Source organism: Ictidomys tridecemlineatus, chromosome 6 (genome assembly GCF_052094955.1).
Source record: "Ictidomys tridecemlineatus isolate mIctTri1 chromosome 6, mIctTri1.hap1, whole genome shotgun sequence".
Classification (NCBI taxonomy): Eukaryota; Metazoa; Chordata; class Mammalia; order Rodentia; family Sciuridae; genus Ictidomys; species Ictidomys tridecemlineatus.
The window spans coordinates 157,827,034-157,845,971 of record NC_135482.1 but is presented as its reverse complement, the minus strand read 5'-3'; the positions used below and the strand labels follow the sequence as shown (position 1 = coordinate 157,845,971).

The 18,938-nt window shown below is 36.7% G+C and overlaps 1 pseudogene across 1 annotated transcript; it reads right to left on the bottom strand.

The window, feature by feature from the left end:
* Window positions 1-245: 245 nt before the first annotated feature.
* On the bottom strand, window positions 246-7,981 carry LOC101962814 (purine nucleoside phosphorylase LACC1-like; annotated as a pseudogene). The gene is made up of 5 exons (XR_013423343.1): window positions 7,419-7,981; window positions 6,587-6,765; window positions 5,630-5,794; window positions 1,983-2,208; window positions 246-744 (listed from the first exon to the last, which is right to left on the bottom strand). The product of XR_013423343.1 is annotated as a purine nucleoside phosphorylase LACC1-like (transcript).
* Between the last annotated feature and the right edge of the window lie 10,957 nt (window positions 7,982-18,938).

The following is an 18,938-nucleotide window of genomic DNA, read 5'->3' as shown; positions in this document are numbered from 1 at the left end:
AAGCTGTGTGGAATGTATATATATACCCCTCCTGTTTTACAATAAACGGCTCCCACTCCTGCTGTATCAATGTACACAAGGTGTTGTCACACACACACCCACCCCCACCTCCCCCACCCACCCCCACCCCCGGTTATTTTGCTGCAGCCTGACTGCGGCAGATATCATTTCAACAAATTTTTTTAAAGGCATAAAGATGATATGATAGAAATGTACAGATATCAAGTATATAGTAAACACAAAGAACATACAGGATTTTTTAAAAACGAAATCAGTTTATTTTAGTTCTTTTAATATAAGCTTGCCTGATTACTCACTAACTAGGAAAAGGAATGGCTCATTTTTATAATAGAATATGATACTGAAAATGAGGTTTTCTACTACTATGATCATAATAAAAAAGAAAGACCAATTCTTTTTATAGAAATAAAAGGGCAAAATTAAGTATACTTAATTATTTTTTTAAATGAGGAAAGAAAAAGGCTGGAAGAGGAAGAAGAAGAGAGGAAAAAAAAGAAGGAGAAAGAGAGGGAGTCAGATAAAGAGGCAAGAGAGACTGGAGAGAAAAGGGAGAACCCAGTATCTCATTCTCTAATCCATATGAAGCCAATCTATGTGTCAAAATTAAGACCATCTTGGACATGGGAGAAAAATTTGTCAGGATGGCAAGATGTACAAAGGTTGAGATTCTGGTTCAGGTCATGAATATTCTATGGAAGAATTCCTTCTTGTTCTAGAAGAATCCTTAGGATAAAGATTTTTCGAAAGAGAGCAAGCATTTATTTTACCAAATGCCAAAGAAATATGAAAACAGTATGTACAACGATGTAAAAGAGTTCTATAAAAAATCTGGTAGGAATAATGCAAATTGTTACTTATGAACACAACAAGGAATAATTAAGAAATGATACATCATCTTTCACAGTTTGATTCAGGTGGGTTATGAACTCCCAACTTTACCCCGTATACAAATTGCTGTATCACATCAGTTACCCTTCCAAGATGATGTATTAAGAATTGTGTAATGTTTTGAACGACCAACAATAAAGTAAAAAAAAAAAAAAAAAAAAAAAAAAAAAGAAATGAACCTAAGTTTATAAATGAACTGTATGAACTTCCATACTGTCCTGTAGACAAAATCTAGTTACAGAATTTTATAATCAAAATCAAGGGCTTACTTAAGAAGAAATTTTTCAAATACAAGAGTATTTTTAACTAAGATTCATTTGGTTTAGACAGAGTGTGCTTTTTAGTCATCTAACCGTCTGGTCTTCTTTCCTCTTAATTAGCCATATTTTCATTGAAAACTTGCTTCCCTCTAAATCTTGAAATATGAATGAAAATTAGTGATATTATTTGACAAGTCAAATCAAGAATCAATTCCAATTCTTTATACTTAGGTATTAAATGAGTAAGCTTTTACTGATTGGAATAGGAACACAATTCAAATCAGCTATCAATTTTCCTTTGTAGAAATAACAAATATTTTTCCAATAGATATTAAAAGCAAAATTTTTTAAATTCAAGATGCATGAGACCACAAAAAAAGAAAAGTGGCTGTGTATTTATGTTACCTAATATTTTTTTGAAGACATATATCCTTCCAATTAATTAGAAAATATGAACAATTTTAAAATATTAGCTTTCTAAATGTTTTTATATTCTAGAGAGTTTACCCAAGCAATGACTGTAATGTCAAGTAAATGCTAGTTAAGTTTAAGTAGAAATTGAAACTTTTCAAGGCCAACTGTTTCTTCCTTCACTTTCAAATTAATGAGAGATACCAGACAAGAAATTTTATGTCATTTGCACATGTTGAGAATAGATTTTATATTTAAAATGAGTTTTTGTGTAGTGTATATTGCAGTGCATATCTGCCACCTGTCTTCTTGGAGTTAGCAACTGGTCTCTATAATAATTTTCATTTCAGAAGCAATAAACAATAATCAAACTTGCAGTTCCACAGTGAAAATCAAACATACCTGGTGGCTTTAGATCGGATGTCAATATGAGGACTGGGTGAGTTAAAAAGTCATAGGCAATCAGGATGAAGATTATGAAATGTGTTTGCTGATTCCCTGGGAAGAGTAAAACAGCAAGGTCCTACTGAAGGGACATACAGCAATAATGTCTTCTAATCTACAGCCATATTCTGCTATCATAGCATTCACTGTAGCCATTGCAAACCTAATATAGTACCTCTCAGGCCTGGAAAATAGGAAGAAAAAGAGATAAGGAAGATTAAAACATAAAATTTCAACTCAATTTGTGTCTAAGTTAAAAATGAATAGATTCAGTTTCTGATTCACATAATTATTACACATAATACTTTTTCCAAAGTGAGATGTACTTTTACAAAATACATGACACAGAATAGCTATTTAATGGGAGTCACTATTCTCTTCCTTTAAAAACTGTTCTATATGCTTCATTTATACCATCTTACTCTTCTCTCTTTACAAAATATTAATTGTGGTAAGAAACATAAAATGTACCATTGTAAATGTACAATTCAGTAGTATTAAGCATATTTACACTGTTGCATAACCAATCTCCTGCAGAACTTTTTCATTCTGCAAATCTGAATCTCTATATCCATTAAATAACTAATTTCTCCCTTCACTTAGTCCGTGGCATCACAATTCTTTGTTTCTACAAATTTTATCACTCTAGATACTCCTATAACTGAAATCACATAGTTTTTATCTTTTGGGAAGAGGCTTATTTTATTTAGCATAACGATCTCAAGTATCACCATGATGTATTATGTCAGAATTTCCTACCTTTTTAAGGCTAGATAATATTCCATTGTGGTATACCACAATTTGCTCATTTATTCACCTGTTATTGGGTGTTTCGTTTGCTTCCAACTCTTAGGTATTATGAATAATGCTGCTATAAACATGGGGCGGGATATGTCTTTTAGATTGTGCTTTCAATTCTTTTAAATGCATATTCAGAAATATAGTTGATAAATCATATGGCAATTTTATTTTGAAATTTTGAGGAATTGCCATACTGTTTTCGGAGGTGAGAGTCATTCAACATTGTTCCTTTTTTTATTTCCCCCCTGAGATTGTTGTAACTATCAGAATCCCTTTGAGATTCCAATGAAATTTTGGGATGGATTTATTTAGAAAAAAGTACCTTTGGGATTTTCTATGGATTGCATTAAATCTGTAGACCACTTTAGGTAATGACATCAATATTAAGTCCTCCAATCCATGAACATGGGATTTCTCACCATTTGTTTTTTCGTCTTTCAGCAGTATTTCAGCAGTATTTTGTAGTTTTCATTTCTACCTCACTTTTTACACAAAAAACAAGTCTACTTCCATTAACTTTCCCTTTTACAAACTTCCCTTCCTCTTTGTTGGATCCTGTGGAATTCTAAGATTAAACCATTTACTTCAATCCTGCTTTCATCTACTTCCTGAAGACAAAAACCAAACAATGTTGCTTTTTTCCTTTATTTCCTATATTGGGAGTTAGATTCAGCTGATTAAGCTTACTCCTTCCTTCAGCACTCCATATGTATATGCTTCTAAAACTAAGCACTCAGGAGAAGAGACCAATCTTTCCAGATAAAGGAAGAAGATGATGAAAGCAACAAATATTTAGATGATAAATTAAACTTCTGCTGGGAACCCATGGGATATGTGGTTATGGGAAGAACAGAATGGAATATCAGAATCTAGGTAAGTAAGTAGATGAGATATTAATAGCCAAAATAGAAAACCAATGTGGTAAAGAAGGCTGCAGAAAAAACATATTGCATTTTTAACATGATGATTTTGAGCTACCTCTGAAATTAAAGGCAGTGATTTCAAAAGAAAGCAAATAGAAAAAAGTATTCTGAGCTAAAAAGAGATATTGTCAAGACTTTTATATGGAATAGAGCATCTCTCTGCCTTGGAGGCCATCCTTAATTATTCACATACCTATAATGTATTCATCCCCTATTTGTTTCTTTCCTGAAGGACATGCATATGCAAATATATACATCTGGCTGAGGAATTTTTATTAAATTCATCATACAGACTGCTTCATCTTAGAGATCTTAAAAATAAACATTTCAAAACATTACTAGTAAATAGTATTTCCTTTTTAAATCCAAGAACTGAGATCCAAAACTTAAAAACTTTTGACAATGTCATATGATAACCCTAAATACTCAACCAATTCCATTAATTTAGCCAGGTCAGAAGAAAAATATGTCACTTTTTTCTTTATAGTCTAAATATCAAAGTAGTCACAGATTTACAAGTAAGAAGGAATTCAAAACATCAGTTCTCATTTCACATAGAATCATAATCACAGGATAATTTAAATATTATTTTCAAATATTTTCACCAAAAAAAATTCTGTAACCTTAGTATAGCATCTAAAAGTACATCTGTGCTCTTCGGCAACAGTTATGGTTAAACACATGTAGTCAATTAAACTAAATGCAGTTTTGCAAATATGTCTTCCTTTTTTTAACTCCCTACTTTTACATGGGCTGCTGCATCTGTGTGAATTTCTTTGTATACCATGCCTGACATTCCTACTCCCTGGTGCCTGAATATCAAGGGTCCCCAAGCAGAGGTAGCACTATGTCCCTAGGCAGTACTTAACAAGCATGGAGGGTTGCTGTTTGATTATTGCAATGACTGGGGGTGCTACTGGCATTAAGAATTTCAAGGGCCAAAGAAACTTTCAAGGGCACAGTAGAATTATCTTACCCCTTAATGTTAATAATATCCTTGCTTACCAAGTCAGTGAGACCCTGTCTCTACATAAAATACAAAATAGGACTGGGGATGTGACTCAGTGGTTGAGTGCTTCTGAGTTCAATCCCTGGTACCAAAAAACAAAACAAACAAACAAAAGGACTAGGGATGTAGCTCAGAGATAAAGTATCCCTCTAAAATTTTCTCATCTTCTCAGCTTTTAGAAAACTTTATTCCATGCAAAGATATTCTAAGATTTTTCTACAAGCCACTGCCCATACTTCTCCATTACCAAATATACCAGTTATACCAATTTACCTGCCCACTACATGTGAGAAGGAGTTTCATGCATCCAGCAGCACCCAGAGGCAGTAATGCACAGTGGTTAGCAGCATAGGCACAAAGCCACTTCTGAGCTTAGTCTGGCTCTACCAAATACTAGCCACATGATCTTGGGTTAAGTTACTTAAATTGCTGTTCTTCAGTTTCCTCATCTGTAAAATGGGGATAATGATAGATTTGACTACTTTCCATTGTTGGAAGGCTGACAGATGTTAAACACTTAACACAGTCAATATAATAATGCTTAGTATGTGCTACACATTATGCCTGTTGATAGGTGAAAATGGTTTCTGTTGTGAATTCCTTCTATAATTCATAAATGTTAAGCATTAAAAAATAATAATATCCTTGCTTACAAACACTGACACTGAGCCAAAACCTAAAGAATCCTCAGGAATCTACCTAGGGACCATCTCCTTTGGGAATTCTACTCTAATTCGTATCATTTGACTTATATATTCCCTTTATCTGCTCCTATAATAAGAGTATAGTACTGTCACGCCCACTAGAAACATTCATTTTTTCCTCTACTAAAAATTTATGAGAATCCTCAATGCTTAATTAAATATATTTACCAGAGTGAGAAACCCCACATGCTTTTTTGACAGGATCTGCGAAAACTATAGGTATGCAGTCAGCACCAAGAGCTGCTATTGTGACTCCTCTCTGGTTCGAGGTTATTCCATCAAAAATTTAGGCTCCTCCCTTCCCATAATCCACACTTCATTGGCATGATCAGTCTAATATCAAAGATACATGATAAAAATATTTTGAAAATGGGGTTTCTCATAACATAAGCTTTTCTGAAAGTACTTATTTCATCACAAAATTATGTAACCAGCATAAATTACTAGAATTCAATAGGTCTATAATTTCAATACAAAACACTACATGCAATATCTATGCATGTTTTACTTAAAGGAAACTAGGTTTTAACACTTAAGAGTTCAATAAAGCTCATGATGAATACCTCATACTTGAAATGGGTACTAGTCTTCCAAAAATTAGAATTTAACATTTTCAAAAGAAATTAAAATTAATTATCAAATTAATATTGCATTTATTTTTCCAAGACTCAAATAAAGCTAGAATTTTATAAGGAATAAGATATTATTCCTTAATTATGACGGTAGTATTTAGAAAATAATGGCTTTTCTTTCTTATAATTCAGGAATCTTTCTTCTACCTCAAAAACGACAGTGTTACTATACGAAGTATTAACCGTACTTTTAGAATTGAAGAGCTCCAGATGAAAAAAAAATCTGTGTGTGTGTGTGTGTGTGTATATATATATATATATGTATATATATATAATGAGATTTATATAAATATGAGATTTATGTAAATATATATTTATGAGATTTATATATCTCATAAAATTTATTTTTAGGCAATGATATATAAATCTCAGAAAAAAACTACTAAATTTTTAGATAAAACACCAGAAGCAAAAGAGAAATAACTTAATTAAATTCCATGTAGTTAATGGTGTGGTCTAAAAATATGGCTCAAAATATGAAACAAAATTTTACCTTTATTTGATAAAATTTTTCCACATTAAATCCTGCAGTATTTGCCAACCTATGTAGATTTTCTTGAACAACTACCTTGAGATCTCTTCATTTGGAACTACTGAAGAGATTGAAAGAACTAAGAATTGGTATATAAGATATCCCACCTATTCTTATAGTAAATCCATGTATGAAAATATCTGTTGAAGACAAGTAATGAAGATTAAAAAGATGCTCTCCAAAAGACTACAAAGCAAAAAAAAAAAAAAAAAAAAGACTACAAAGCATTACAAAAGCCAGTCTCTCCAGCAGACCTTCCTGATCACTTCAATCAGCTCTTATCTGGCTTCTAATTTTGACAGCACTTTGTACCTCCATATGTTCTTATTACCTACTGCTGTTTACCTTCCATATGGGATTACTGCTCTTCAAAGGGTATCTTCTGTCTCACCTGTCTTTTTGGTACAAACAGCATATAGCTCACATTAAATACTGTTTAACCAAGAAGGAAGATTGACTATTTTAAATTTCACTCTTCTGGGAAAGTATTAATGAGTTGATATTTTAGAACTTCTAAATAAAAGATTTCTAGTGTTATAAATTGCATCATAAAGAAGGGCTGGGAAATTTGCTTAAAGCTAAATTGGTTTAGAACAAATTTGTATATTTAATATGGCATTGAAGGAGTCTTCTCTTGTCACCCCTGACCCACAAGGCCATGCATAACATATATTGCAAATGATGCTAATGAACAATAAGTGAACATAAGAAAGGACGGAAAGAGGTGAGCAACCTCTGAAGACAGACTGGATTTTCACATATACAGAAAAACAACAGAGAATGTTAAATATACCTGGGATCAAAGGAGATGTGATAATAGTTAATTCTCCTTTCAGTGCTGGCTGGCAGACTTCTCAAATATGTTTCTATTTCACTCTGGATTTCTTCTAGTTTATGAGCTGTGATTGTGTTTATCTCAGTGGACTGTTTCAAAAGGCCATCCCTCAAAGTCACCTGTAAATCTTCAAACTCAAAATTGTAAACCTCAGTGAAGAGACGATCAATAAAAGCCTTCATTAAGGTTTTCCTGTGTGCAGGTACAATTACCTTAATGCCGCTTAGATTTTTTTCATCTATTTTTTGTTTAATGGTATACAAAGAAGCAGCCATGCTGGGATTACTAACAGTCTCAAATTCTCTCAAGAGAGCTAATAATCCATTGCTTGTTTCCAGTTCACAATTATCTTGTTTACCAACCCTTTCATACCTCATGTTACTTGCAACCCATTATGCAAAGGAACTTGGCCTTGGCAGCAAGGTGGTATTGGATGGCATTCAATGTCTTCAATGTCTCATGGCAGTTTTCCTGACAGGTCAATTTCAAAACAAAAGATCAATCAAAACTGCTTCTGCCATCCTTCAATAATATACAAAGTTTTTCAAAGAAGACTTCTGTGCCTGAAAAAAGAAAAATTGGCGCAAGTAAGAATACAAAATGATATCAATTTTCTTACACTTACAACAGAAATGCGTGGCAAATTAAAAAATAATAATTAATTGTCTTGATCTCAAAAAATAATCAAAATAGGGTTGGGGTTGTGGCTCAGTGGAAGAGTGCTTGCCTAGCAAGTGTGAGGCGTTCCATCTACAACACCACATAAAAATAAAACAATACAGTCATTGTGTCCATCTACAACTAAACACACACACACATTTTTTAAAGTAACCAAATAGTACCTATACCCCTTCCAGAAAAGAAAGACCACTATTAATCATGGGAAAAACATGCCAAAGTGATCTTTTATTCTTTTTGTGAACATGTGGGTACATCTTTCCAGAACAATAATTCTTTTTCAGTAGAAAATTACTTGTTGCCTTAGAAAGTCCTGTTTTTTAATTACAGGGTGTCAATCTACGCGCTCTACCATTGATTCTGCATAACTGTTAAATTGGGTCACATCCCCTCATATGAAACCTAGAGAGGCCTTAAGTTTAAGAGTTTAACCTGAAAATCGAAGTTTTGTGGGATGGAAGCTGAGGGACTAAGGGACTTCCCTCAGTGTGTGCCTTCTGGGCAAGGATCCCGGAAGCGGCCGCCACTTGGATCCCAGGCGCTTCCTACCTACCTGGTTATTCTGGTTGGCGCCCAACTCCTCACCTTCACGCGGGGTTAACGGTCCCCCCGGTGACGCTTTGGGTGACCCCTTTGACTGGACCCTGTTCTCCCGCCGCCCCTCGTCCTCTCCGCTCCCGCCGAATTTCATTTCGACAGCTGTGAGAGGGTGGCCTCCCGCCTTTGATGGACACCACGGATTCCCACGCGGCACGTCTGTCACCGCGGAGTCCCTGTCCACTGTGTGGCGCTGGGCTCCGGAGCGCGGGTGGCAGCTCCGCACCCGCCCGGCTGCTCCACCGACCGCTCCCCGCCCACTTAGGGCTTAGGGACCAGCGGACAGACTCGCAGCAGCGCGGTTCCCCTTCTCGCGCCTCACCCTGGGCTGTCGGCCTGTCCGCAGGCAGCTCGGCGACTACCCGCAGCCTCCCTCGCGAGCCCCGAGTCCACCGGAAACCCGGAAGCCGCGAGCCCCACGCACCTTTGCCCCTCACCGCGCCCTGGCGCCCCAGCAACCTCCACGTCCGCTCCGGGTGGAAACCCGATGGCAGAGGATGGGGGCCGGGGGTTCCTGGGGCCGGGGGTTCCTGGGACCGGTCCGCGCCGAGCGCCCGCCGCCGCTTAGCAGTTCCCAGTCAGGAGCCGCCTGCAGAGGACCCTCAGGCGGAGCCAGGCGGGTCAGCGGGCTCGAGGCGGGCACCCCGGACCCGGAGAGGGGGCGGCGTGAGTGGGGGCGCCGTGGAGTGGTCCCCAGGAGGGAATGGCGGGTCCTGTGAGGGCCGGGGCGGCGGGAATGGCGGTCGTGGGGCCGCTAGCGCGCGGAGGGCAGGAGTCGGGGCTGCGGGCGAGTCCCCTGAGCCGGCTGGAAGTCCCCGCAGCTGGCGCTTCCCGACGACCAGCTGAGCCAGCAGTGGGGCGGGGACACTTGGTTTAAGGAGCCCAGGCCGGATCCTGTCAGGTTAGCTCTTAGCGACTTGTCCCCTCCAGGTTCAAGGAATGGGCCTCTAGGGGGCGATTGGTTAGTGTAGTTTTTGTTTGCCTTTTGGTGATTCTGCCTTTCTTGAGAACAAGCCAGTCCTCATGACAGCTCCCTCACTTTTATTGACAACACAAGGGTCACCTTTGCCCCTACCCCTTTTTTGCTGTTCTTTAAAAATAGATGCCTCTAATTGGCAGAAGGCACCGATTCTTAGAATAGTGTTAAAGGTACAATTCAGCGTCCCTTACCTTTCCTCCAAGAATATGATTTAACAAATATTGAGCAGCTAAGGTATGGAAGGCATGTGATATGATAGTAAAGGCGGAAAAAAAATCCAGCCTCCTCAGAATAAGAGTCTCTGTAGAACTGGCTAAGATGGAAGAAGAGGTCCCCCTATTATTGTTCAGGTGATAAGTGCTGAAGAAGCTTTGCATGAATGACAGAGAATCTCTTGGAGGTGGGCACCTGCTTTTTCTTGACCAGAGACTGGGAGCACCAGTCCAGAATAGGAGCCCATTCTCCATTATCCCTGGCAACTGTTCTTGTCAAATTGGTATTTTCATTGGACATTTTTAAAAGAACTTTGAGTGGTAAGTGGTATCCCTAATCGAAGGCACACTATTTACCTCAAGCAATATATAGGTCTTTTAGTTATTAAAGTAAGTTTAATATATTTATTCCTGCTTTTATAGGCAGTGTTGAGAATTCAAATTTTTTCATGCAACAGTAAGTGGCAGTAAAGGACAAAAAGAAAATATTTCCAAACAGTGAAGTTGTTAGGGAAGAGAGTTTGTTAAATTGTGGTTACAGTCCTTTCACTTTCTGGTACTAACTTCATCTGTCATTTCATTCTTACTCAACCTACCCCAGTGGTTTTTAGTCCTGGCTACACATCAGAATTAAATAGGAAATTTAAAAAAAAATAATAATAATGCAAGGAACCTCACCCCAGATAAACATTGAATCAAAATCTCCTAGAGTTAGTCCTGGCATATTTTGTTTTTCTTTCTTTTTTAATCTTTATAGATGGTTCCGATGCATAATTAGTATTGAAAAACTGCCTTCTTCCCAAGCCATTCAAATAAAGGCTGTTCTGTGGCTAGGCCACATGACTTCATCTTTACATTTGCTGTTTGTTCTACTTAGGACACCCTTCTTTTTGTATGTGTGTTTACCTAGTAACTGCTCCTTAATCAATCTTCAGGCTCAAACATAGCCTTCTTTGAATTCCCATCATAGATGCAGAATAGTTTCTTTAGCATTTTGTTCACATACCAGAAACCCTGTTGTAGATGCAATCCAGATCTCCATCCAAATAATAAATTGAAAAAAATGGTTAAATATTGAATTGTAGACTACCACTGGAGCCAAGATCCAGCCCAGACTGCCCACACAAGCTCAGGTTTCAGGCTCTCAGTAGGCCAGGTTCAACCCTCCCCCAACGGGGCAGACACTGGATAGAACCTACCCACTGGCATAAGATTGCCCCTTTTGACTAGTAGACTACCACTGGAGATCAAGCCCAGCAGCCCAGATCCACCCACTCCAACTTATGCAGGTCCCAAATCCAGGATGCAGTAGCATCCATTGAGGGACACCAGCAGGGTCTGGAAACCCAACATCAATGTAAGGGTACAGACAATCTGCACAGGTAGTACAAAAATATAGGGAAGCAACTGTAATATCTCTGTAAGAGATATAACTGTAACTCTTAAGTTCCACGCTACAAGAAAGGAAGACACATAGACCACAAGAAAAAACAAGGGAGGAAAGTGCCCCAAACAAACCAGGACAGTATAATAACAGAACCCATGGACACGAAGTTGATGAAATATCAGAGAAGGGGTTCAGAAGGTTCATAAATAAAATGATATGTGAATTAAAGAATGACCTAAATGAGAAAACACAGGCAAAGATTGATCACTACAACAATGAGAGCAAATACAGGTAGCAAAAGATTACTTCAGGAGAGAGATAGAGACTCTAAAAAAAAAAAAACCCAGAAATCCTTGAAATGAAGGATACAATAAATTAATAAAAAATTCAATAGAAAGCATAACCTACAGACTAGATCACTTGGAAGAAAGAACATCAGATAATAAAGATAAAGTATATAATCTGGAAAATAAAGATGATCATACAGTGAAGAAAGTTAGAAACCTTGAGCAGAACATTCAAGAATTATGGGATATCATCAAAACACCAAATATAAGAGTTATTGGCATAGAGGAAGGCACAATCTCTCCTATGAGATAATATCAGAAAATTTCCCAAGCATGAAGAACGAACTGGAAAACCAAATATAAGAGGCTTATAGGACTCCATATGTATAAAATTACAACAAATCTACACCAAGGCACACTATAATGAAAATCCCTAGCATACAGAATAAGGATAGAATCTTAAAAGCCACAAGATAGAGGAGTCAGATCACATAGGGGGGAGACCAAATCGTATCTCAGCAGATTTTTCAACTCAGACTCTCATAGCCAGGAGATCGTGAAACAACATATACCAAGCTATTAAAGAAAATGGATGCCAACCAAGAATATTATATCCAGTAAAACTAAGTTTTAAATTTGATTATGAAAGAAAAACTCTTCCGTGATAAACAACAGAACATCATCAGCAAAATATTCCAAGAAGAGGAAATGAAAAAATAAGGCTGAAAATCAGTAGAGGGAGAGATTACACTAAAGAAAATCTAATCAGAGTAGAAACCAAGTTACAACAAATACCAAACATAAACAAAAATGGCTGGGAATACAAACCATGTCTCAATAATAACACTGAATGTTAATGGCCTAAACTCACCAATCAAAAGACATAGACTAGCAGATTGGATTAAAAAAAAAAAAAGACCCAACCATATGCTGCCTCCAAGAGAGTCATCTCATAGAAAAAGACATTCACAGATTGAAGGTGAAGGGTTGGGAAAAATCATATCACTCACATGGTCTGCAGAAGCAAGCAGGGGTTTCTATCTTCATATCAAATAAAGTAGACTTCAAGTTAAAGTTAATCAAAAGGGATAAAGAAGTACACTACATACTGCTCAAGCGAACCATACACCAACAAGACTTGACAATTATATATGCCCCAAAACAATGGAGCATCTATATTCATCAAACAAATTCTTCTCAAGTTCAGGAGTCAAATAGATCACAACACAATAATTTTGGTGACTTTAACACACCTCTTTCATCAATAGATAGATCTTTAAAAAAAAGCTGAACAAAGAAACTATAGAACTCAATAATACAATCAATAACTTAGACTTAACAGACATATACAGAAAATTTCATCCTTCAACAAGTGAGTACACTTTCTTCTCAGCAGCATATGAATCCTTCTCTAAAACAGACCATGTATAATGCCACAAAACAACTCTTAGCAAATATAAAAAGGTAGAGATACTACCCTGCATTCAATCAGATCATAATGAAATAAAATTAGAAATCAATGATAAAATAAGAAATGCTACTACAACACCTGGAAACTAAATAATATGTTAATGAATGAACAATGGATTGCAGAAGACATGAAGGAGGAAATTTAAAAAAATTAGTATTGAATGATAACAGATACAACATATAGAAATCTCTTGGATTCTCTGAAAGCAGTTCTAAGAGGAAAGTTCATCACATGGAGTTCATTCCTTAAAATAAGAAAAAGTCAACAAATAATTGACTTAAAGTTACATCTCAAAGCCCAAGAAAAAGAGAACAAATCATCACCAAAAGCAGCAGAAGACAGAACATAATTAAAATCAGAACTGACATCAATGAAATTGAAACAAAAGAAACAATTGAAAATATTGACAGAACAAAAAGTTGCTTTCTTTGAAAAAATAAATAAATAAAATTGACAGACCCTTAGCCATGCTAACAAATTGAAGGGGAAAGAAAACTCATATTACTAACTTATATGATGAAAAAGGAAGCATCACAACAAACACTACAGAAATACAGAAGATAATTAAAAATTATTTTGAAAACTTTTATTCCAATAAAATAGAAAATATTGAAGGTATTGACAAATTTCTAGAGTCATATAATTTGCCCAAATTTAATGAGAATGATATATACAATTTAAACAGATCAATTTCAACCAATGAAATAGAAGACACCATCAAAAGTCTATAAACCTTTATCTGTTTGTGTAATACATTCTCAATGTGTTCTTTCGCTGCTTGAATTTGCTGTCTTGTGTCCTCTTTAAGGTTCCGTTCCATCTGTCTCAGGTGTTCCATGAGTTCTTTATATGACCATTTTTCTGGTGACTCTATATCCTCCTGAATATTTAGGCTGCCCTGCATTGTTTGCACTCCTTTTCTTCCTTGCTTTTTCATGCTGTTCATATTGTTTCTTGTTCTGCTTGACTGCTGAGTTACTGTTTACTCCTATAAATATATTTGAAGCTTGGGAGGAAAGGTATTAGAAGAGATGGGTAGAAGTCACTAAAGAGAATAAGAGTAAGCAGGTAGAATTCAAGGAAGGGGGAATAAGAAAATTGAAAAGAAATGTAAAGACAGGAGAAAAGAAGGATAGAAAAAAATAGAAGATTAAAAGGGATTTAAAGAAAAATAATAATAGTAGAAATGGAAAATGAAATTTAAAAAAATAGAATAAAATAAAATAAGATGGATTAAAAAACATTTAAAAAGACAGCAAAAAAAAAAATTATAAATGCAGTCCTAGAATTCGATTAACTGCTCTTCCAGTGGATGGAGCTATGCCCACCGGGCCAAGTTTCTCCTCTCAGTAGGCGGGAGTCAATCACTGTGCAGCGGTTCTTCCTCCCGGATTGGGCGGGTCTCCATTCCTGCTGTTCGCCGTGTGGGCGGGGCCTTTTGCAGAGCTGGTCAGGGGTCGTTTGCAGCACTGGGTTGGCAAGTGGAGGGTGGTTGTCTGCAGCTCCAAACCGCCAGAGGGGGTTCACAGAGTCGGGCCAGAGTGGCCCGGCAGGCAGCGCCTGCTCCCCCACTCACTGCAAGGGTGTAGGCAGCAGCCGCTTGGCGGTAGCCAGCGGCTGTTCACAGAGCCGGTCTGCAGGGGCCCAGCGGAGTTTTACAAAACCTTTAAAGAAGAATTAATACCAATACTTTTCAAGTTATTTCAGGAAATAGAAAAAGAGGCAGTCCTTCCAAATTCATTCTATGAGGCCAACATCACATTGATTCCGAAACCAGACAAAGACACATCAAAGAAAGAAAACAACAGACCAATATCTCTGATGAACCTAGATGCAAAAATCCTCAATAAAATTCTGGCGAATCGGATACAAAGACACATCAAAAAAATTGTGCACCATGATCAAGTAGGATTCATCCCTGGGATGCAGGGATGGTTCAATATACGGAAATCAATAAATGTTATTCACCATATCAATAGATTTAAAGATAAGAACCATATGATCATCTCGATAGACGCAGAAAAAGCATTCGACAAAGTACAGCATCCCTTTATGTTCAAAACATTAGAAAAACTAGGGATAACAGGAACTTACCTTGATATTGTAAAAGCTATTTACGCTAAGCCCCAGGCTAGCATCATTCTGAACAGAGAAAAATTGAAGGCATTCCCCTTAAAATCAGGAACAAGACAGGGATGCCCTGCTGCCTACAAGACTAATCACCACTTCTATTCAATATAGTACTCGAAACACTGGCCAGAGCAATTAGACAAACGAAAGAAATTAAAGGCATAAAAATTGGAAAGGAAGAACTTAAATTATCACTATTTGCAGATGACATGATTCTATACCTAGAAGACCCAAAAGGGTCTACAAAAAAACTACTAGAACTAATAAATGAATTCAGCAAAGTGGCAGGATATAAAATCAACACGCACAAATCAAAGGCATTTCTGTATATCAGCAACAAAACCTCTGAAATGGAAATAAGGAAAACCACTCCATTCACAATATCCTCAAAAAAAATAAAATACTTGGGAATCAACCTAACAAAAGAGGTGAAAGATTTATACAATGAAAACTACAGATCCCTAAAAAGAGAAGTAGAAGAAGATCTTAGAAGATGGAAAGATATACCCTGTTCATGGATAGGCAGAACTAACATCATCAAAATGGCGATATTACCAAAAGTCCTCTATAGGTTTAATGCAATGCCAATCAAAATTCCAATGGCATTGCTTGTAGAAATAGATAAAGCAATCATGAAATTCATATGGAAAAATAAAAGACCCAGAATAGCAAAAGCAATTCTAAGCAGGAAGTGTGAATCAGGTGGTATAGCAATACCAGATTTCAAACTATACTACAGAGCAATAGTAACAAAAACAGCATAGTACTGGTACCAAAACAGGTGGGTGGACCAATGGTACAGAATAGAGGATACAGAGACTAATCCACAAAGTTACAACTATCTTATATTCGATAAAGGGGCTAAAAGCATGCAATGGAGGAAGGATAGCATTTTCAACAAATGGTGTTGGGAAAACTGGAAATTCATATGCAACAAAATGAAACTGAATCCCCTCCTCTCACCATGCACAAAAATTAGCTCAAAATGGATCAAGGACCTTGATATCAAATCAGAGACTCTGCGTATGATAGAAGAAAAAGTTGGCTACGATCTACATATTGTGGGATCAGGCTCCAAATTCCTTAACAGGACACCCATAGCACAAGAGTTAATAGCAAGAATCAACAAATGGGACTTACTTAAACTAAAAAGTTTTTTCACAGCAAGAGAAACAATAAGAGAAGTAAATCAGGAGCCTACATCATGGGAACAAATTTTTACACCTCACACTTCAGATAGAGCCTTAATATCCAGAGTTTACAAAGAACTCAAAAAATTAGACAATAAGACAACAAATAACCCAATCAACAAATGGGCCAAGGGCCTGAACAGACACTTCTCAGAGGAGGACATACAATCAATCAACAAATACATGAAAAAATGCTCACCATCTCTAGCAGTCAGAGAAATGCAAATCAAAACTACCCTAAGATACCATCTCACTCCAGTAAGATTGGCAGCCATTATGAAGTCAAACAATAACAAGTGCTGGAGAGGATGTGGGGAAAAGGGTACTCTTATACATTGCTGGTGGGACTGCAAATTGGTTCGGCCAATTTGGAAAGCAGTATGGAGATTCCTGGGAAAGCTAGGAATGGAACCACCATTTGACCCAGTTATTGCCCTTCTTGGTCTATTCCCTGAAGACCTTAAAAGAGCATACTACAGTGACACTGCCACATCGATGTTCACAGCAGCACAATTCACAATAGCTAGACTGTGGAACCAACCCAGATGCCCTTCAATGGATGAATGGATTAAAAAAATGTGGCATTTATACACTATGGAGTATTACACAGCACTAAAAAATGACAAAATCATGGAATTTGCAGGGAAATGGATGGCATTAGAGCAGATTATGCTCAGTGAAGCTAGCCAATCCCTAAAAAACAAATACCAAATGTCGTCTTTGATATAATGAGCACAACTAAGAATAGAGTAGGGAGGAAGAGCAGGAAGAAAAGATTGACATTAAACAGAGGCACGAGATGGGAGGGAAAGAGAGAGAAAAGGGGAATTGCATGGAAATGGAAAGAGACCCTCATTGTTATAAAAAACTACATAAAAGAGGTTGTGAGGGGAATTGGAAGAAAAAATAAGGAGAGAAATGAATTACAGTAGATGGGATAGAAAGAGAAGATGGGAGGAGGGGGATAGTAGGGGATAGGAAAGGTAGCAGAATACATCAGTCACTAGTATGGCATTATGTAAAAATGTGAATGTGTAACCTATGTGATTCTGCAATCTGTATTTGGGGTAAAAATGGGAGTTCATAACTCACTTGAAACTATTGTTCGAAGTATGATATGTCAAGAGCTTTGTAAGGTTTTGAACAACCAATAAAAAAGAAAAAACAAAAGTCTATAAACCAAGAAAAGCCCAGGACCGGATAGATACATAGCCAAGTTCTACAAGACGTTTAACGAAGAACTAATACCAATACTCTTCAATTTATTTCAGGAAATAGAAAAAGAGATAGTACTTTTAAACTCATTCTATGAGGCCAATATCATTCTGATTCCAAAACCAGGCAAAGTCACATCAAAAAAGAAAACTTCAGACCAATATCTCTAATGAACATAGATGCAAAACTTCTCAATAAAATTCTGGCAAATCAAATACAAAATATAAAAAAGATTGTGCACCATGATCAAGTGGGGTTCATCCCAGTGATGTAAGGTTGGTTCAACATATGGAAACCAATAAATGTAATTCATCACATCAGTGGATTTAAGAACCATATGATCATCTCAATAGATGCAAAAAGAAGCATTTAACAAAATACAGCATCCCTTCATATTCAAAACACTAGAAAAATGAGGGATAACAGGAACATATCTCAACATTGTAAAAGCTATCTATGCTAAGCCCCAGGCCAATATCATTCTAAATGGAGAAAAATTGAAAGCATTCCCTCTAAAAACTGGAACAAGACAGGGATGCCCTCTTTCACCACTTCTATTTAACATAGTTCTTGAAACACTGGCCATAGCAATTAGACAGATGAAAGAAATCAAAGGGATACACATAGGAAAAGAAGAACTCAAATTGGCACTATTTGCTGATGATATGAGTCTATACCTAGAAGATTCTAAAGGTTCCACCAGAAAACTTCTAGAACTAGTAAATGAATTCAGTAAAGTGGCAGGATCTAAAATCAACACTCATAAATCAAAGGAATTTCTATATATCAAAGAAAAATCCTCTGAAAGAGAAACAAGGAAATCTACTCCATTCTCAAGAGCCTCAAATAAAATAAAATAAAATACATGGAATCAACTTAATGAAAGAAGTGAAAGATCTATATAATGAAAATTACAGAACCCTAAAGAAAGAAATCAAAGAAGATCTTAGAAGATGGAAAGATCTACTTTGCTCTTTGATAGGCAGAATTAATGTCAACAGGGTTAATTGCTTAGAGATCAAATGTAGATAGGCTAGGAGAGCATCTACTCTGCCTCTCCATTTTTTAAATTATTTGACTATATGTGTTCTTCCTCATAGAGATTTAGAACATTTATTCTGAAGACAGAGATTGGGCCTATCTTTTCAGGGGAACTGCTGGGGAAATCCCCAGACATTCTTACCCTAACATGTAAATTTCATGAAAACAAGTGAAATTTTTAAAAATTATTAACAGTTTTTTAAGGCATTTGCACTACAGTTTATGAATCTTTAATGAAAAGGCCATGTAACAGATAAATTTTACCTTCTTAAAGCTTGAAATAGTTTCCCA